The sequence below is a fragment of the Equus przewalskii genome, chromosome 17 (assembly GCF_037783145.1).
Source record: "Equus przewalskii isolate Varuska chromosome 17, EquPr2, whole genome shotgun sequence".
Lineage (NCBI taxonomy): Eukaryota > Metazoa > Chordata > Mammalia > Perissodactyla > Equidae > Equus > Equus przewalskii.
In genome coordinates this window covers 77,960,977-77,982,982 of record NC_091847.1, presented here as the reverse complement: position 1 = coordinate 77,982,982, position 22,006 = coordinate 77,960,977, and the positions used below count along the sequence as shown (strand labels likewise).

General features: G+C 44.9%; 1 long non-coding RNA gene across 2 annotated transcripts in view; it reads right to left on the bottom strand.

Annotated features, from left to right (window-relative positions):
• The window catches only part of LOC139076853 (uncharacterized), a 55,553-nt gene that overhangs the window by 18,412 nt on the left and 15,135 nt on the right, over positions 1-22,006 (bottom strand). Inside the window, exons 3-4 of one of the 2 annotated variants that reach the window (XR_011528869.1) lie at positions 13,071-13,257; positions 11,588-12,416 (exon numbers count right to left, since the gene is read on the bottom strand). The exons of the other annotated variant lie outside the window; for it this stretch is intronic. This is a non-coding gene — a long non-coding RNA (uncharacterized lncRNA). Of the gene's footprint in view, positions 1-11,587; positions 12,417-13,070; positions 13,258-22,006 lie in introns of those variants that run through there. 2 annotated transcript variants of the gene reach the window in all.

Genomic DNA, 22,006 nt, shown 5'->3' with positions numbered 1-22,006 from the left:
GTGCAGTTTCTTTCGCACAGGAGGTGCTGGGTAAGTATTGGTTGATCTGTATTAAGGGACTTTACTGAATGCCTTTCTCAAATATTGGCATTTGAATCTAACTCCATTGGCAATTTAGCTGAAATTTCAAGTTAGTGACTATTTTTCCTCTGCCAAATGCCTTTGTACTTGGCTCATTTTGGAGGCCTGCTCTCTTAACACCTACTTGCAATACTCACGCCTCTGTTAAAACTTTTACTGTGTGCGAGTTCGTTCCAGCGGGGAGAATCGCCGATTGTAGCACAGGAGAAACAGATCCTGTGAGGGTTGTGCTATCTTGGGCATGTCAGATGGCTAAGAAATAAACAGGCTTAAGGAAAAGAACATATCCTCAGATTAGAAGAAAGTAGTTTGGTAAAGAAAAAAATCTCGCAGAGGGAGGAGGGGAAGGAGGCAAGGATGTTCTTCAGATGTTGGTCCGCTTCTCCAGGAAGATGAGGCCGTTCGTATACAGTGGAGCTGGCCTGACACTTATCCTTTCTTTGGAGGCCTTAATTGGGCCTAAAAGCATTCTCAAAAATGGTAAGATGTCAACACTAATGAAAACAGAACCATTTATCCCGGAAACTTCTATATTGGATATTTCTTAATGGTGTTCTTGCAAAGGTTCACAGAAAGAAGAAAGGAGTTACGTGTTCCTATTGGAAGGAGCAGCTGAACTTAAGTTGGTTATTGCTGAATATTCCCAGAACTACCAAAAAGGACAGAATTGGCCTGGATGTTATCTAAAGTCTCTCATGATGTAAATATTTGGCAATTCCACCATTTAAGGAATAAAGTTAGTTTATGGAGGCCCAGCCTGAGTCAAACTCTCCACGGACAAGAACTTGAACTCCTCTGGACCAGAGGCCGCTTCGGTCCAACGCACTCTTAAGCCGACTCCATACTTATCTCTTGCAGCTGCTCAGAAATCGTTCCCTGGATGTGCTCGGGGCCACCAGAGGACGGGCCTGCGGGAGACGACACCCGGGGCTGGGAAGCAGACTGGGGGCACTTCTGAGTCCCCCTCCCCCACCTCAGCCACGGCAGCTCCACTTTCATCTGTTTGATATAAATTTTTGTTAGAGGAGAGAGCTCTGCTGCTTTTTTAAAAAGACCAGAAAAAGATAAAGGGGAAGAACGAACTTTAAAAATCACAGCTCTAGCAGCTTATGAAGTCACCGTGCTTTTTCACTGCTCCAGCAAGCCTTCCAGGGTGACAGGGAGCTAGTGAATGCTGCCCTGGAAATGTGACCTAGAGACTTGGTTTTGGAGCTATCTCTGGTCCCACCAATAAATGAAAATTCTCTAACATTTTTTTTTTTAGAACCTGGAGATCCAGACAGATGCTCTGCCACCAGGGTGTTAAGAGCTGGGAGAGGTTGGGAGGATTTGTCACCGGCCATTGTACTCAGTTGTATGGTCGTTGCAGGCACGATTCATGGGGAAAAAAAAAAAATTTAGGTTTACTGGAATAGATATTTTGCTTAAAGTTTTGTCTACGGGGGATTTGGGAAGAGGATAGGGAGGAAAGTGGAGGTATATGGTAAGAGCCTACCTGGGATACAAGAATTAAGTAGAGGGAGGAGTGAGCAGAGCAAATGAAAACTACCCTCCTTATTTTTAATGCTTTCCAGTTTACAAGATGACTTCACGTTTATGATCTCACTCAGATAACAGACATCTCTCTTCTGCAGCTGGACGTGGGAAAGGGCAGATCTCTTGTCTCCTCAGCCCTCTGTGAAGCCCACCTATAAACACCCTAATTCCGAGTCACTCCCGCTGCCTGCCTGCTGGGCTGCGGCTTCCAGGCTGCCAGAAGCTGCTGGAGAGTCATGCAGTCTGGGCCTATGAAAATTCATGTGTCCAACTCCGACTTGGCCATCGTCTCTTTCCAGTAATTCCATCTATTCTTCCAGTGCCTGCTCCAAAGCTGCCTGTCTATGTCGGTTAATCCAGACCTTTCCTCTCCCATTATAGTGGGTTGGATGGTGGTCCCCCAAAAAGATATGTGTACCTCTAATCCCTGAGTCTGAAGGGTGTAATTAAATTAAGGATCTTGAGATGAGATCATCCTGGATCATCTGGGTGGGCCCTAAATCCAGTGACAAGTGAGACAGAGGGAGGTTTGACACGCACAGAGAAGGCTATGTGAAGACGGAGGCAGAGATTGGAATAACGCAGCAACAAGCAAGGAAGGCCAGCAGTCCTGGCAGCGGGAGAGGTGAGGATGGATTCTGCCCTGGGCCTTCAGAGGGAGCGCACCCTGACGGCGCTTCGCTGTCAGACATCAGCCTCCAGGACGGGGAGAGAGTAAATTTACGTGGTTTTAAGCTACCCAGTGTGTAGTCATTGGTAGCAGCCCTAGGGAACTAACACACTCCTCGTGCCCTTGCACTTTGCATCCTTCCCAGCAGTAGATGACCTTGACTTCGACTGTTCTGAAGAGACTGAGGTCATCCCCCCAGAAATCCTTGTTCACCTTTTGCTTTACTGTAACCCGTCTGTTTCCCTCCCCCAAATCTGTCTTTGCAGAACTGTAGCCACTTGTTTCTTCCTTCTAATTTGTCTAAGAGAAAGATACCCATTCTCCCTTCTTTGCAAAAGCTGGACTCTCCGTCTGTGCTCCTGACCCCACCTCTGCCTGGGTCCAGAGAGACAGACCCACTGTCTCCCACCCAGCCTTCCCAGCCCCGGCTGGCGGGGAGGCAGGGCCCAGGGCTGTCCACCATTGCTGGATGTGCAGAGCCACGGGGAGCCTTCACAGAAAGAGGGGTCTGCTGAGGGGCGGATCGGAAGGGGAGTGGATGCCCTCTGGACTAGGGCTGAAGCAGGAGGGCTAGTCAACGGGCTCGCCACGCTGGAAGAGTAGGGGCAAGGACTAAGACTAAGTAGGAAGGACCACCCCAAGCTGCTTGTGAGTGTCGGGCCGTGTTGGTTCTTTTCTCACTCGGTGGGCACTGGCTTTGGTGTTCTCACCTTCTTCCACCTCTCTGCCCCTCATTTTTATCTCTTCTTCTCCCCAACTTCATCTTTGCCTCTCTGCCTTTGGACATATTCTCCTCTTTTTTAACCTTAAAAGCATTTACGTTTCCTAACTGCTGGCAGTGGAGGTATCATTTTGCCTGCCCCCAAACTCTTCTTCTGTTTTCTGGGAACCAGTAATCTCCTACCTTTCGGAGAGTGGCTTGTCCTCTTGTGCGTTCTTACAAGGTCTGACCTCATTGACACTAGTGACTGGCTAGTCAGCCCTGCCCTTGGATTTTTAAAGTTAGAGTTAAAGAAACTTGTTTGGTGGCAAAGCTATCAGACATGATTTCCTCTGCCAATTGCAAGAAGCTAGGCACAGCAGGAGAAAATGAAGCTAAAACTCAAAGAAGCAGAGATGGAAAAGGGAAATAGTCCCGGCAATATTCCAGTCCCTGGTTACAGTCAGCTAGAAATTCCTACCCCTGTGCCCACCTGCACTCTGAACAGGTGAGCCCATCAGTTCTCCCCAAGCCTCTGCTTGCTCAAGCTCTGTTACTGTTATCAGGAAACTGCAAAGCTCTGACCAAGAGGCCTGCCCTTCAAGCTCTAGTGTTCTCTTGTTCTCAATGACTGCCTCCTCCCAGGATGTCCCAACACCATTGCTTCCATCTCAATGTTGGCCTTCCAGACAAATTCAAGAGCCTTCTTTTTGTTCCTGACATTCTCTGCCAATCGCACTTGATTGTCTGCTTTCAATATGCTCAGACCCTCAGGCCCTCTCACATTGCACCATTCTATTCTCTGATTTATTTGCAACTTCTTTGCCTCTTTTTCCAGTGATTTGTCATCTTCCTGTCCCCTAAATATTGGTAGCCCCTAAAGGTCAGCCCATGCTATCCTGTTTCTCATGTTTTCTGCTCCGGTGCTCAATAATACATGCTTGCTCTTGATCAGCTCTTGTAGTTGACTTTAGTCTAAATCTGTAGCTCAGACTCTTTGAAAATGTCCAAGACCCAGAGTACCTGAGTAACTTTCCCAAGGCCGGTGAGCTGATGAGTGGCTGCCCTGCTGTCTGAGGAGACTCCTCTGACAATTTACAATGATACCTTTTATTCTTAGCACATTATACACTCCTCTATAGAATGGTTGTTTGTGATTCACAATTTGGTGGTCTGTTGTTTATATCGTTCTAAAGCTGTATATATGGCCAGATTATAGGAAGTTGTTATCCCACCATTTTCACCATAAGAATATATTGATTCCGTATTTATGAACACAACCATTTTAATCAGAATTACATCAATACAAGGTTGACATAAGGGAAGCCATATTGTAGAAAAGAAACCATATTGTAACTTTGAATGACTTCTGACTAACTAACCCCGACTCACAGCCGCTTTGAACCTTTGCTTTAGTTTGCCTAGATAAGTAAGCGTCTGTCTCCGAGGGATTTGCAGGCTCTGGAGATTTTATGGACCCTCCCAACTGCGATAAGATGATAACTTTGTTCTTTTGAGTTCCTTAGAAATGTGATGACCCCCAGGCAGAGAGTCTATGCTGATGGCCCTGATCAGTGACAACTGAAAGATCAGAGTATAGGGCGTTGTTCTGGTTTCTGATGCACATCCAGTAAAACAAAAGACTATCAGAAACTAAGACCAGCTGCCTGCCCCAACCTGGAGATCAGATGGAAGCCCCACCCGGAAAGACCAGCCCTGTATATAACTGGCTTGTAGTCTTTGTAAGATGGTTCTTTCCAACATTAGTTGGCCATCTTCCCTCTTGCTAACAAGCTGTAATAAAACACCCTTTCTCTCCTATCACCTTCCCTCCTGACTCTTGGCATGTCTTGCAGCAGGCAGACAACCCCCCTTGGGTGGTAACATGGCCACTGCCAAGAAAGTTTTTTTTTGTTTTTTTTGGGTAAGGAAGATTGGCCCTGAGCTAACATCTGTTGCCAATCTTCCTCTTTTTGCTTAAGGAAGATTATCCCTGAACTAACATCTGCCACTAATCCTCCTCTTTTTGCCGAGGAAAATTGGCTCTGAGCTAACATCCATGCCAATCTTCCTCTATTTTGTATGTGGAACACCACCACAGCATGGCTTGATGAGTGGTATGTAGGTCTGCGCCCAGGGTCCAAACCCGTGAACCCTGGGCGGCTGAAGCAAAGCACATGAACTTAACCACTACAGCACTGGGCTGGCCCCAAGAAAGAACTTTTGAATTGAACTACATTAAGCCAATCTCATTATTTGATCAATTTTTCTATATAAGCCATTTGAACAGTTTCCATTTTTTCCATTTTCATTTAACTGAAATTTTCTCAAAATCAATTCTTTCTCATAAGTTTTCTGATAAAGACTTGATTTATCCATCAGGTTTTTCTCCCTAAACATATCAAATGTTACCTATTATATCTTCTGCTATTCTGAGTTTTCTCTAATGACCCTCACTTCCACCACGTATAATTGTATAGTTGTCCAGGGTCAAATTTTACAGATATAAATTTTGTTTAGAAGATTTGGTCCTTCTGTCACTTTTTAGTCAAGGGCAAATTTTTTCCTTATGCAGTTTTAACCATTGTCTGTTTTATTTTTGCCAATTATTCAGCCAAGTGTATTTTTTCTCAGATCAATTTTTGCATTTTCAATGTTACCAACAAGATTGATTCTTTAGCCAATTTTTCATTCATAATAAATTTTACCATATACAAGTTTTAGTCCATGTCAGTTTTGTTTTGTGTTTTTCTTTTTTCAGTGAGTAATGTTAATTAATTATGAGTTAGACAGAAGACTGATAATTCGTGCTTCATTAATCCAGTCCTGAGTATCAGAGAGGTCACACTACAAGCCAGGAGCTGCTCTGGACACTTGGGGTGTCGCTGTGAAGGTGGATAAGCTTCCTGCTCTGTGCAGTTTATCCCTAACGTGGCTAGAAGAGAACACACACGCAAACGAATCAATGGGAAAAAAGAATTCCATATTGAAACAAGGACCGTGAAGAAAATTAAACAGTATCATGTGACCATGACAAGTTAGAGTTTTACATTCGATGAGGTTATCAAGGAAGGTGTCTCTGAAGAGGCGACATTTAAGCTGAGACTTGAATGACAAGGTGACAAACATAGAAAGATAGGAGACTGTTTCTCAACTGCTATGCTGCTAAAATTATAAAAATGTGCTCATAAACTTCTAGACATATTGTGGACCGCTTTCTGACACCACATAAGGAACAAAGAACAAACTGTGGGGTCACGATGGCGGACGGGAACACGCTGTGAAAACAGCATGATGCTTTCTCGCTCGTGGCTGCACATGGCAAGTAAGAAATATGCAAACGACAAGGGTTGTGCCAAGGTGGTAGGAGAATAAGTGTATTTTTTATTCCAGAAAGGATTTAATATTCTCCATATATCTTTTCAATAAAAATACGTAATACATGTGCCTCATACACTGATTTCTCACTAGTGTGGGTGATTTCCTATCTCCTCACCGAGGCTGAAGTGCTATTGTGGGAGCGTGCTGCATTTTATTCTCCTTTGGTCTCACCATTGAGGACTAGGCATTCAAAAATACTTGCAGATTGATGGTTCCTACAGATTTTCTAGCTGGACAATATAAACGAAATTTTACATATGGGTTTCCTGATGAAAAGCAGAATTGAACCTCTACAGTCGTAAGCTCTTCAAACAGTCACGGCGGCATCGATCCGTGCGAATTAAAACCCGTCCCTGTGATGGACATTGGGAGACTTTTCTCTCTCAGTGAAACTTGCTTTAAAATAGTCAAACTCTTCTTACAAAACGACATGAAGCCAATCCCTCTCTTTTTCAAATAGGATAACTTTTGGATGAAGGAACTTGCCAAACAACAGAACGAGCTGTCCTGGAAGAGCGAGAGGACAACAGCAGCTGCTCACAGAAAGGCTGCAGCAGCCCCGGCCATCTGCGGCTTCCATGGGGTCACGTGCACGCTGTCTGCCAGGCTCAAAAAGGGGCCCTTGTTCCCATCAAGGCCTGCACAGAACCACGGTGAGGAGCAGAGAGATCCATGTACCTTGACTCTGGAAGGGAGGGGTGGTCTCTCCTCCGCCCCCCAAGCCCCTCTCCATTCTGTGATGTGAAAATAGACACATTCACACACTGACACTGGCAACTTTCGGCAAAGTGCAGGTTTTGTTTAGAGAGCCCATTTTACACAAACAGATGAACTGCACATAATATTTTTACTGCTCAAAATCTGGCCTACTTAGCATTAAATTGAACCATTGAAGGAGCTCCAAGTAAAACTGTGTACTATAATGTACTCTGCCAACACTTGAGTGGTTTTTTTTCCTATGGAATCCCAAGAACTATGCTTAAATAAATAAATAAAAGCCATCTCTACCTGCGAGTCTAGGTTTGTGTAGCGTGGTTTCATGTGAAGTGATGGGGACAATACTTTAACCTTTTTGGTGTTGCGCTCTTGGTGAAAACATTGGTCACAAAAAAGTACCACGTCCCAGAGAAAGCGCAGCATTTAGGCAACATTTCTATTACTATGAAGCTTTAGGCATCACTATGAAGCTGACATTATCTTTGAAAAACAAGATTTATTCATCTACTCATTCATTCAACAAATATCTTTTGAGTATCAACTGTGCTCCAAGAATTATAACTGAGAATATAAAGATAAAATATATGGTGCTTGCCATCAAGAAGTTCATTGGCGAGGCCGGCCCGGTGGCACAGCGGTTAAGTGTGCATGTTCCGCTTCAGCGGCCCAGGGTTTGCTGGTTCAGATCCCAGGTGCACACGTGGCACTGCTTGGCAAGCCATGCTGTGGTGGGTGTCCCACATAGAAAGCAGAGGAAGATGGGCATGGATGTTAGCTCAGGGCCAGGCTTCCTCAGCAAGAAGAGGAGGATTGGCAGCAGTTAGCTCAGGGCTGATCTTCCTCAAAAAAAAAAAAGTTCATTGGCTAGCAAGAAGACAATCAGTCATACAAATAAATAGTTATAATATGGTACACTATATCATATATCATAGCCATGTATTGGTTTCTGATTGCTGCTGTGACAAATTACCACAAACTTAATAGCTTAAAACAACATGAATTTTTTTGTTTTAGTGAGGAAGATTCACCATGAGCTAACATCCATTGCCAACCTTCCTCTTTTATTCTCTTGAGGAAGGTCAGCCCTGAGCTAACATCTGTGCCAGTCTTCCTCCAGCCTTTGTGTGTGAGATGCCCCCACAGCATGGCAATGAGCAGAGCAGGTCCACACCCAGGATCCAAAACCCTGAACCCCGGGCCACCAAAGCGGAGCACATGGAACTTGAACCACTCGGCCTTGGGGTCGGCCCCTAAAACAACACAAATCTATTCTCCTACAGTTCTGGAGGTCAGAAGTCTAAAATTAAGGTGTTGACACAGCTGTGTTCTCTGGAGACTTCAGAGGATTATTATTATTATTATTATTTACCTTTCCCAGCTCCTAGACGCCTATGTTCCTTGGCTTGTGGCCCCTTCCTCCATCTTCAAATTGCATCATTCCCGTGTCACATTTCCTTTTTCTAACTTTGACCCTCCTGCCTCCCACTTATACAAAACCATTGTGATTACATTGGCCGCATCTAAATAATCCAGGATAATCTCCCTGTGTCAGCGTATTTAACCTGATAACATCTGCAAAGTCCCTTTTGCCATGTCCGGTAACACATTCACAGGCTCCTCGGATGAGGACATGGACATCGTTGGAGGGCTCTTATCCTATCTCACACAGTATTTGTTATAGCATGAAGAGCAGCCTCTTTATAGAATAAAGTGTGAGCTCAGGGGAAGGCATCCTGAGTCTAATGAGAACCAAAGAAGAGGCAACGTTTGAGCTGGGACTTGAAGGCTGAATAGGACCTTGCCTGATAGAGACATGGAAGAAAGCTGTGCAGGGAGAACGATGATATCCTATCTGCCTGAAGAAAGGGAGTCGTTCTAGAAGACAAGAAAGTTACAAAATAGGAAAGTCCCTTAGAGAAACTCTGGATTCAACTACCACATTTAGCAGTCGAGGAAACCAGAAGCCCAAAGAGGTATGAGGACTTGATCGAAGGCCGACAGCTGGAGAGTGGCAGGCCACAAAGGAACTAGAATCTTGGCCTCTCCCCACCCCATCCCATCCCATCCCTTATGAAACCTTCCAGTGCTAAGGTCCGTGCGTAAGGACAGACGGCAGGGACCTCTGCCTACTTTCCAATTTCAGTAAAATTAATGAAAAGTTCATGCAGAAACCAACTCACTGTGAACTGGCAAAGTACAGTGTTTGATTTTGACTGCAAAACAATTTTTTTCCCAAAAAGCTTCAGAGGTCTTCTTGATTGATAGTTTGGAGAAGTCAGAAAGATATAAATAAAGATAATGAGACATATTCATTCTTAAAATGACAACTCTATAAGCTCAGTGATTTCTTCTTAGACTATGAATTGGCAGGTGTCAGTGGCAAAAGTTGTCTGGCTACAAAATGGATGTTTGTTGAATAAAACCCATTAATGCTTACAGAATTCACTGTCTCAGGAAGAGTTCGTGACAATGTGACGTTCACAGAGACACACTAAATGGGCTTTTATGCATTATTTTAGTCGCTGGCAGGAAAAAGGCCAGATTTGGCTCATAATCTGCAGCCTGAGCCTTCATCAATACTATCTAAGTGATAGGCCATAAGGAGGCCCAATTGACCTCAGCACAACGACATTACTCACGTGTGACTGCAGGAACGCCCTGACAGCTCGTGAGCACTAGTGTCCTTTCATGGAAATTCAGAGGATTAATTCTCATCTCTTCCCCAGATTTCCCTTTGGGAAAATTACATGCTTAGCTATAAGGTTTTGTTTTGTTTAACGTGTGGCAAGGAAGCACTGGATAGTTTTGCCTGATTCTCCATTATTAGAGGCCCACTGACTTCCCTTCAAACTGCCGGTACACTCCTGTGTTTGGTGTCTTGTGTGGAGGAATCCACAATGACCAGCTTCTCTCTAATTTCATATTTTATATTTTGGATAACAGTGTATATGTGACATGAATGCCTGGGGATTTAAAATAAGAGACACTTATTGAGTCAAAGGTAAGTTATAAATTTGAAAAGAAATCATCTTCTCCACCGAATTACTGTGAATTGAAACTTAATCCTATTTTACTAGAAACCCGGAAGATAATCGCTCAAAAATGTTTTTTGAGAATGCTAATGTTGCAGACAGTTAAGAAAGAAAGGCAGTCTTTCATGAGCGCAGAAAAATCATTGGATCTAGATTAGGGAACTTGTAGGTTTGTCTGAAGGGAGCGCACAGGCTGAGAAATTAGTTAGAAATGGGGACCAACAGTTCAGGAAATTTGTCGAGGCAAAGAGAAATAGCCTAGAGAATATGAGAAGCTGGGAATGGGGATTTGGGGACCTTACCTGGCTGTGTGCCCAAGAGCACAATGGATTAAGCTTTTAAAGACAATGTCCCAGACTGGGTGATGAAGAAGAAGACAGGCAGATTCCAGTGGTGGCCAGGCAAGAGACATAAGAATATGGGGACAGGGGAATCGGGGTGTCATGGGACTGGGAGGCATGCATTTTGCTCCTAAAGCCCTGGTGTGGTTGAGCCCAAGGCCTCAGACCAGACACGGCTGGATCTTGCTTTCTCTCTGTTGACGGGTAGGTGAGGGAGACCGGTCTTTTGAGCGCATCTGGAAGGGATCATCTGTAAGCAATGTTCACATTACTATTAATAGCAGTAACAGAATAATTTGGGCTAGATTGTGCAGGTGGACAGATAGGGTTCAAAGCTGCCCTTTCTAGCCAGGAATCTGTGGCTGTACTTAATCTCTCCGGAATTCAGTTTCATTGTCAATAAAATGGAAATCATGTCATCTCATGGTTTGTTGCTGAGGATGGAATGAAATAACGTCTGTAAAGTGCTTGACCCACAGTTGGACTCAGCATCCACTGAGTCCAAGATCTCTCCCACTCTCGCTAGGCACAATCTGAAGAGGGCTTCGGTGCCCACTGTCTCCCTGTTCTTGGTTCTTTTACGTCTTCTTTGACATCTCCTGCCTCTTCTTCTTACGCTGTAAAGAAGCATTACAGAAAGCTAAGTGATGGACATGGATCTTAACCACAAAGTCAGGGGAACAAATAAAAATATAATTTTCTTAATTTTTCCATAGATGAGCTTAATTTTTATCACAAGCCCCTATGTGCCTGTAACACATTATTGCTGAAATTTTAGAGGCTTAACACTGCAAAGCTTGCCAGAAGGCTGTGTTCCACATGGCCTGAGTAACTGGGTTGGTGCAGGCTCTGCCATCTTCTAGCCACACTACCTTGTAGGCGTGGCCTCTAAGTCTCCAAAAAAGAGAGAAGAGAGAGCTGGAGGAGGAGCACCATCTCTCGAAGACGTCCGCTTTTGATCACTTCTGCTGACAGTCTGTTGGCAAGAGCTAGCCACGTAGCCCCAACCCAGGTGATAAGGAAGGCTGCTGGTAAACTAGACGATGTAGATTGTCTTCTCATAAACTTCAAGTGTGTTAGCGTTTTTTTGGGTGGCAAATAATATAAGAAACCCAACCAAAACTGCATTAAGCAAAAAAAGGAAGTTTATTAGCTCATAAAACTGAAAAGGGAGTTTATTACTGCAATCAAGCACGACTAGATTCAGAGACATATTGGGTAATGAGTTTGGTTTCTTAGCTTGGCTTCAGTTTGGGGATGTTTTTCTCCAACTGCTTAATAAAAATGGCTGCCAGCAGTCGGCCCTTACAGGGAACTAGTGCTCCCTTAAAGAGCTCATGGAAAAGTCCTGAGGAGGATTCTGATTGGCCCAACTTGGGTCACATGACAACTCTGTGGTAGAACAGATTCCACTCAAACCACATGACAGAGATTTCCAGTTGGAACACTGAGTTCTGTTAGGACAAGGAGGAAGAGCTGCAGAACGGTCAGCAACACCAGCTGCCCATCACAGCAAGGAGCACTAATGCTCTCCTTTCTCTTTCACTGCTTGGGGCCCATAAGTGGCTTCTGTAAAGCACGCCCAAGGGACTTCTCTTGTAAGTGATAGGAGCTACAGGCAAACGGTCACTCAATCTTCCAATGTTTTGTGGAAATAACGGCTGTGTCTTTTGTAAATTTGACACAGAACACACTGGGAGACATTTGAGATAGAAAAGCACCATGATCAATGATCTATGCCAAATCATAAGATAGTTCTTCTTTTAAAAGTAAAAAATAAGGATGCATCATACGGGCAGGAGGAATTTCTCATACTGGCTTTATGGCGAGCTTCGTGGCCAGCCTGGATTACTGTGCAGCTGTATCTCAGTCTTTTCCAGGAAGCCGTCACTCCATCTCCCATGCCCTTCAGCCCGAATTCAATCCTGCGCCTGCCAGGCCTCCATCCGAGTGGCCATCTAGCAAAATAACCAATGACATTAGTGACTGTGGCCTCCCGACGACTTCCCCAGTTCTGCTTCCAAAGCCCATTTAAAATACATTTCTCGTTTTACTCCACATTCAGATTTGATTCCTCTGGTTATAGAGCCATAAATGTCTGCATTTCATATAGGCTCAAAATGAAGGGTGTATAAGCATGTATAAATCACACTGCAAAACTTGCATTTTCTTCATTGTACTTGATATTTGGCTGCATGAAAATTATATTATCTGGCAACTGCTCACATTCTTCCAGATGTAAATATGCAAAAGAGGCCCACACACAATGCATTTTCTTCACAATTAGGCTACTATAGACCATATTTTAAGGTGAAATAAAATTTCTTCCTGAAATCTAACAATGCTCTGGTGGGTATGCATATTTTTTATGCCCATATGAGTGGAGTTAAGTTTCATCGTATAAAAATTAGGGAAGCTCAGTCGTTGGGAATTGAAAATTGATCTACTGTGGAAAATGTGCAAAATGGGAGTAATAATATTGACCCTGCCTCAGGAAGGTGACTTATAAAACAAGGACACAACCTCCGAAGACGTAGCGGGGGGCTCTTCAAGCTTGGGATGTGACAGCTCTAGGTGGGGAAAGGCCTCTGGAGCTTTACGAAAATACTCACCCCCTCACCCTGCCCCCCGCCGAGGGAGTAGAGAGCCTGTTTCTTTCTTCCCTCAAACAAATAATAAACAAGAAATGACCAGGCACCGGGGCCATATCAGAGAAGAGAGTGACACGAGTTGTGCAGGGCTCCATCCTCTACAGCTGTGAATAGCACGTGGTGGAGTTGACCTGACAATCTCTTTATTCTGCAACAAAGAAAACAAGTCTCATTTCAAATTTTCTTGCGGAGCAGACTTAGGATCCCTGAACTTAACCTTATGCTCACCCCACCACTGTGTCTATCTGAGATGTCCTTATATCACTCCCGTATCCCTAGGGCCCTCGAACCATCCATCAATGCACCAAGGTTTGTGCACAAACTAGCAGGATCACCTGGAATAAAGATGTGTAAGCACCCACAGGGAGCACTTAAAAGGACAAGAAATCATTTTGAAAATTATCTCCCTTTTCCATTTACTTCAACTTCCGGAAAAGACAGAACTTTCCAACCCAGTCTGCAGGTGTGCAGTTTCTGGCAGACACCAGAAGGCTGGCTCTGGAACCTACAACTCCCCGTTTCCTGAATAAGCGACATCTTCAAGGATCCCGTTGTTATGTGTTTTATTCAGTATAATCAGTCCATCTGAGCACTCGAGAAATACGATGCACACACACGAAGAGACAAACTAGGGGACGAGTGGGGCATCTCCTTGGCTGTCTCACAGCTGAAGAGACTACAAGTTTCTCAGACTTGCCTTCTTTCCTTCAACCTGGACAAGCCAAATGAGAGATTTTCAGAAAATTATAGAGTTTTAATTGTTTAAGAGGGGTTTTATGTTTCCAGGAAAAGACATATGTGGTCATTGCCAGCTACACTGAAGTTAAGCACTTAGAAAATCTACATGGCGAAACGTTGCATAAACAGTGTGGAGACAGCGCATGCTCTCGGCGAGTCCACCCCGCTGTGCTTGAGGAGCGAAGGTAGACACCTTTTGAAAAGAATTTAACCTCGCAGTCTTAAAATAACATTGGCTTTGTGCATATGATAATCCCAGTCCCCACCAGCCCCTACCCTCTTTCTCTCTTCTCTTTGGCTGTTTTCTTTTTTTCAGTACTTCTGTTTCTTTCCTCACTCCACTGTGGCCTTCAGCTTCTCCAACCGTATGCTGGTCTAAGACATAATCTGTTTATTTTTTGTGCATTTGCATTGTGACTTCCCCCATTCCACTCCTTCCTCTCTGATCAGCAAAGTCCTAACTTTAAGGTCCAGCCCTGGGCCCACCTCTAAGTGGACACCTCCCCAGCTACTCCAGCCTCCCACCTGGTTGCTTCTCAGAGGCGCCATGGCACATATCATCTGCACTATTATTTTGCACCGAGCGTCTGCTCAACCTATACTGTCTTTTTGTTTTTCGTATGTGTTCCCTCTTCCCAACTGGATGGAGATCTTGAGGGCAGGAGAGTTGAAAGGTTACCTTTCAGTGTTCCCAGCACCTGGAATTCGCACCTCTTATAAAGACACTTCAGAGACACTAAGTGCCCCTTCCTCCTGTCCAAAGGAGAAGGTCATCTGAGACTGCTCATCCTCCTCCCTCCCCCAGGACAGAATGTCCCAGGACACCATCCGAGAGGGAGCGTCCGTTGCCTCCAGTGCCACGCAGAGGCCAGCTCTGCAGCACACCTTCTTACTGGCTGGCCTTCCTTTCTTGCCTCCCTGTCACCCCTTTTCTGCTTCCCTGGGTTGCACTCCCTAATAAAACCATGCATAGAAGCTTTTGCCTTGGGTTCTGCTTTCTGAAGAATTCAGGCTAAGATGTGGGGCACAGTGACCCTACAATGGAGACCTCGCTCCCTGCACTGAGGCGGCAAGTCTTTGGATAGGTCACTGTCAGCTCCTTCAGGGTCCCCTCAGCTACAGAGAGCTGTCATACTCAAAGCCACACCGTCCCTGCAGCTGCCCCATCCGGAGACGAACGAGTTGGAATATAAAGACCTGGCCACCTTGATCCGACACAGGAGACCTCAGACAAGCAAGATTCATTCAGTCCAGAGCTCGCTGCCAGGTTGGCAGAAGCTTTGCTGGGCCTGCAAGAGGCAGAAGTGTGACCTCTTCCTCGGCCTGGTCCTGCTTCCGTCCGCCCCCTTCCCGTCACAGATGTTGATCCCCAGTGAACATCCTGCACCCCCGGCCCTGTCTCAGAAACTGCTCTGGAGAAGCCAGTCTGGGACAGCATTAGCTTGAACTCTTCGGTTTGCACAAACATTCAGTCCAAACTGACTTAGGGAAAAATAAAGGGGTAATTGCATAGACCCAGGGACTCCAGTGTTTTAATCAAGACTCTCTCTCTCTCTCTCTTAGCTCTGCTTTTCTCCAGCTTCATTCTCAGGAAGATTCTGCACCTGGCAGCCCCCGGAAGCGCCAGGTTATCCCTTTATCCCTCCAATGAAGGGTCCACTTTCTCAAAACATCCAGCACAGTCCTGGAATAGGGTCTCATCCGTATGGGCTGTTGTTTCATGTGTCCGGTCCTAGACCAATCACCAGGACCAAGTACACAATTTGTCGGGCCCAATGCAAAGTAAAACCAAGGTCCCTTGTTCAAAAATTATTAAGAATTTCAAGACATTGACCACTAAGCATTAAATCGAGGGTGGGACCTTTCTGAGGTTGGGGCCTGGTGCGACTACACAGGTCGCAGGCCCATGAAGGCAGCCCCACTAATTGCTGTGGCCCAAAAAAGAAATGCTCTACCTGGCAAGACTTGGTCATGTGCCCACCCCTGAGGGTGGAGTTAGTACGCCAACAAGAAATCAGAGGAATTGATGCTGGGGACGGCAAACCCACAGATGCAGCTTCATACATTTATACTAGTCAGTAGCTAAAAGGTCCCATAGTGTGATGGGAAGAATAAGCTCCAGCTTTACAAAGTCTTGGTTTGGAATCCTGGGTTTGACATTTTGGGAGGTGTTGTTTAGGCAAGTCATTTAACTTCACTGAAACTCAGTTTTCTCTCCTGTAAAGTGGGCATAAAAATACCTGCTTGCCTTGCAAGGTTGTTGTGATGCATAGAGGAGACAATATATTCCACTGATTAACCTGGAGACAGGCAGAGAGCAGGGCCTCCACAAATGGTGGTCATGATGGTGGTGATGTTGATGCCGACGGCCATGTTGGTGGCAAACAGCACAGAACAGGGTGTGGAATGGAGTGAACAGAATTGCTGGAATGGAGGCTCCAGCCCTGGGCAAGCTACTTCAACTTTCTGAGCCGTAGGTTCCTCACCAGTCAGAGAAGGATTTCATTCTTCCGGACTCACAGGTTGCCCTGAGGATGGTCGGCTTGGATGTAAAAAGCCTGGCATCAGTGTTTGCTGCCCTCTGCTAATAGGGGATGCCCTCTAGTATCTTGTTCCCTTTGGGCCTCAAACTCAGAGACAAATTGTAATATTCAGCGAACATTCAAGTTGTCACATTTGCATTAAAACATGTGCCTTTTGAAGAAAATACCGTAACCAAAAAGAGCGGATGGACTCTTAGACCAGAAGTTCCTTGTTATTGCTGGGCCATCAGAAAGATGCTCTGATCTTGAGAAGGCGCCTCAGAATGTCACGGTCGTTCTACTAGAACATAGAGAAGGTGGACTAACCAGAGCATCCGCTAGGGGCACTCATTTAGGACCAACGGCTTTGGAATTAAATGAGAAAATATTGTTGTACCGTGCTGGGATGTAACAAGCATGTCATCTTTGCTATTCCTATTTAAAAATTAGAAGAATAAAAATAGTTGGAAATATTTACCAAATGATTGAGAAACCTAGTGATGGATAGCTAATGTGTAGTACTTGTCTTGTTGGAGGTATTTGTAAGGCTCAAAAGGAGGAAATTGACAGTGCTTCTTTAAAAGTCACTGTTTTTTTCAGAGTATCGCGTCCTTCTCCTGTATTCCCTTGATGAATATCACACCTCTCCCTGGGGAATGAGCACGAGACTGATGCCAGCTTCCAGGGGTACTTCAGGAAACCCTGAATTTGCTCACCAGCACTGTGGATTTCCATAATCAGTTTGTAGAAAACCCAGTGTTACCTGTGAGTTCAAATTTGCAAAGAGAAGACAAGTGGACACCTGGGAATGAATATCTGGCCAGTCATGATTCCCAAATTCCCAAATACAGGCTCCCCCTCTGACTTGAGAACTCACACACTGAGAGAACAAGGAGAAAGTTGTCCTCCTGTGCGGAAATCTCTAAATTCAACTGTAAATCTTTAAAAATAAGCAAAATCGTGCAAGGCACCAGTGAAGAAACCTCAAAGTAGAATTTTGTCTGGATTAGAATTCATAATCCAGATCCTGAGTGAATTACAAAATAGTGGCTGTTTCCCCTGATTGTAGATTTACTGGGAGCGCTGTAGACTGGGTCCCCTCCAGGCTTAACCCGGTGCCCAGTGCCCGACCTCGGAGGACCCCTCCCTAGCCCCGAAGCCCCATCTCTGCATCATTGGCGGCACTCTAATCCGTGTAATTGCATTAGTCTCAACAGCGGGTTAGCCCTAAGTGCCCCACACAAAGGGAGCTGTCAGCCCCGCTATTGTTTTCCACTTAATGTGATTCCAGGCAGCAGAGAAGAAAGGCAGCCAGAGCCATCGTCTCACATTACACACCACAGTTTCTAAACCAGTTAAGGAAAAGGGATTTGCAGCCCTCAGGATTAGAGACTCTGTTTATATTAGCCTATATTTCTTCTCCTAACACCCTCCATGTTGGTCTCCTCACAGCCTGGTCCACCTCCAGCGCTCCCTCGCACCCGCTCCCACATTTCACCATTTACTTCCCAGCCTTCACCAGCGAGCACAGTCACCGAGCTGGCTAATGCGGGCTGATTGTTTTAATTATGTCTCAGAACGCTCCTGCGTGTGCTGTCACCAGAGCTCAGGAACGAAGAGGCCGGTCCGGCCCAGGCTGATAGTCAAGCAGACCTTGATAAAGTGGTCCATTTCTGTGCAAGCAATTATTCCAATTAATTGAATAAAAACATCCTGCAGGATGTTTGTCAGAGAAATAAAGCTTGGCTCTCAGGAGGCAAATTGGTCAGTATCCTGATATTGCAGCAAAAAGGTGCCAATTTTTTTTTAGAATTACATCTGATGGGGAAGGTGAAATGAGGTTTCACGGAAGCGAGGGAGCAAACGAGCAGAGGCTATTAGAGAAAGAGTGCCAGACCATTTTCAACAAACCGTGGCCTAAAGGGAGGCCTCTCTTCTCTCTTGCTTTTCTAGGCGAAGCTCCTGCCACAAGAAGTCCAGCTGATTTCCTCCTGCCCAAATGTATGTATCATTTTTCCCTTGGCTGGTGCTGTGACAATGAAACCTCACTCGATGGGTTTCTATTAGAACCAAATGGGTTTGGAGAAGCATTTTTACTCTTAATGGAGCTTTGCTATTGAATTCCATTTTTCAGAATTTTATTTTAGTTTCAGTTGAATATTTAAAGAGGTTTAAATTTTAAATATCTGTGCTGAACAAGCCCCAATATATATTTTTTAAATTGCTGTAATACTTCACTGGTTTCATTTTTAACCCGATACAACATGCATAATCCATTATGTTAGCATTACATAAGTCGGGTGTGTCCAGACACCAGGCAGGGCTCTCCTTTACATGGTTAAGCCACACCACTGCAACGGACTGTCTTATCAAATTATTTTTATAACAGCTTTGTTACTAACAAAGCATAAAGAGGGTTCTAAAATTCAACCCAGGGCTCATTATTATAGGAATACCCATTCAGATTAATGAAACTTTTATTTAAGGTTGTCCTTCGACTAAATTATCATATTCTAGTCTTCAAACATTGTCAGGGAGAAAAGCTGAGTCTCCTTTGGGAGCATCATCTTTCTAGGCCTACTGGTTTTACAGGTTCTGGTTATTATCCTAGCTTCTCCTAAGATTGTTCTGGCCCTTTGAAAGTGACAAATATTTGAGTGTTCCGGGCATTTAGGGGGAAACAAAGGCACACAATTGACACCCAGCTCTCAGGGCACTACGTGCAATGCAAAGCCCAGACAGAAATGTGAAAGTTCTGGACAGACTGAGGCTGTCTGAGTGTGGGTCTCGGCTCTAGCATGTACCAGTTCTGTGACTTTGGGCAAGTTGTTTCACTTCAGCTTTAGTTTCTGCATCTATAAAATGGGGATAATAATTGTACCTCTCTCATAGAAGTATAAATATTAAATAAGATAATCTGAGTAAACCTCTTAGCACGGTGTCCAGTGGAAAGAGCTCAACACCTATTTGGTGGATAGAGGATCTCATGGAAATAAAAAATATTTCCAAATATAGAGCACAACTCATGGATAAATGTGCAGCCAATAATAGTTTGAGTTGACCCAAAGATGGAGACCTAAAGATGGAATGGACCTAAAGATGGAGATGGAGTTTCAATGAGCAGAGAGATGAGGGTCGAGACTCTGCCCTGGTGTTTGGGGACGAGCTCTGGCAGCCACTCCCGTCAGTATGAAGCTGAATCCAGGTGAGATTCTGCGGGCAGCCTCCGTCCAAGAAGAGTGAAACTGGCACAGGTAACGAGGGCAACGCATGAAACGGCTGGGACCTTTTACTCCTTCGCGATATTTAAACTCAAGACTCAGTGCACATTCCAGGGCGTTACAGAAATGACCCCTGCTCCATCCATCCAGCACAAAACCCACACTCACAATTCACTTGTTGGCTTAGAAGAGTCTCTGGTTAAAGCAAATTGGAGAAATCGACGTTTACCCTGAAAGTTTGTACACTGTACATTACCCTGAAAGCTTGTACCTTATGCTATTTGTAGCTGCTGTTGCCTTGGTATACGTACGTCTGCCAGCGAGCCCGGACTTAAATCCCTGGGTGATAACCTTTAACTCTTTGCTAGGGGGCAAAATCAATCCAAGGTAGAACTAAGGGGGAGGACAGAGGAGAGAGAAGTTGCTGCAGAGACCCGGGGGACTCGCACCACATCTGTCTATAGACTTGAACATACTCCGGGCACAGGTGAGAGAAGCCAGTTGTGTGAAATAGTGACATTCTCTAAAGTCCTTCCTGTGCTGACACATCTACAGAGTTTCTGGTCAGTGTAAGAGAAAAAGCATTTCTGGGAAATAAGGCTGATCACCTCGGGAAAAGATTAAAAAGCTGGAGTAAGAGTATTTCTGACAAATGCAGAATGCAGTATTCCTGTGTGAGCCCTGCAGGATGCTCAACTGTGGGTCCAAGAGGCCACCATCACTGTCGTGTTCGCTGTCTCTCCCATGTGGAGGTCCCGTTGATTAATGCCTCAGAGAGCTCAGGAGCGTTCTGCGTCCTCCTCTTGGCTGCAGGTGTTTCACTGGCTGTAGGGACGGTGTGAGACATTTTGATGTATGTAAATTATGTTCATACTTTGAGCCTAATCATTACTATAAAATTTATAGAGGATAAAACACAGGCAGCCATAAAAATAGAATTTTTGCTTTGATCACGCAAAGTTATAGGTTCCCTTGGTGATTAATCTTTTATGGGTCTTAAAGGTCACCGCCAATCTGAAGACTTAACGTTTTTCCTAGTTCTGTCCAAATCTCCCCAAACGGTAGAGGAGTAAACAAAAGCCACCCAGGACAGCAAGGATGGGAACAAACGTGCCTGTGCAGGGCTTTCAGGCCCAACATTAAGGCAGGCATAAAACAAATGTACGTTTCATAAAACAGAGAGAAAATGAAAAATTGCGATGATTTGGCTAGTGGGTAGCGGATAGTGGAGAGCGTTTCTTACAGCTCTGCTACAAGCTCACGGGGGCACCGTAGGTGGAATATTGAGCCTTCTTGTACCTCAGTTTCTTCAACCATAAAATGAAGAGATTGCCTTAAAGAAATCGCCAGGCTCCATTCCACTTCCACCGTTAATAAAGTATTGTAATACACTTTCCATTGTTTTAGATGTGTACAGTTGTCCCTTGGTAGCCATGGGGAATTGGTTCCAGAACCCCCGTGGATACCAAAATCCATAGATACTCAAGTCCCTTACTTAAAATGGCATAGTATTTGCACATAACGTATGCACGTCCTCCCATATACATACTTTGTCATCTCTAGATGACTTATCACACCCAATACAATGTAAATGCTATGTAAATAGTTGTTATACTGTATTGTTTAGGGAATAAAGACAAAGAAAAAACGTCTGCACATGTTCAGTACAGATGCAAGCAGCGTAGGCCTTTCAATCCGCACTTGGTTGAATCAGCAGATGTGGAACCTTCTGGATAGGGAGGGCCAGATGTATGTGAAAAAACAAAATCTACCATGTTGGGAGGTTGAGAATGACACAGCATCATGAAGTAGGTGGGGAGAACAGACCCTGAGCTGAGGGAAACCTGAAGATAAACAGCGCAATGGACGGAGCGTTCACCTGACTCCCTAGGATCATGTGCTCGCCTGCTCCGTGGGGCTAAGAGCACCTCCTGCATCCGTGCGGTTATCAGCGAGTAAGATGCAAGCTATGAATGCACTTCGGAACAAACACAGCAGGACGTGGTAAGACTGGGCTGTCATTGTCATTGTTTGTGTTACTTCTCTCAGTAGCAATACTGTCACAAGAACAGGAACCTCTTAATGGTCTGCGGCATTGTGCAGCATCTAACACTAGGCTAAGCACATCCTATGTCTTCAACAAATAATGGTTGAATCAAATGAGTATTAAACAGAGATTACGTTTTCACCATTGAATCCTGGTTACTAAGCTTAAAACTTCAAGGACCAGAAATGGCCGACTCTTGAAGTTAGAAGGGAGGTAGGCGACACGGGCAGAGGGCTGAGCAAGGGCCATGGCAGTGTTTCCCAGGAAAGCTCCAGGAAGCTAGGGCTCTCTGGTGGAGGAGCAGGGGGCGTGGGCTTCCTCTTCTTGGAGAGCCTGTTCACACTGGCCCCAGCAGGCTCTGAGCAGCCC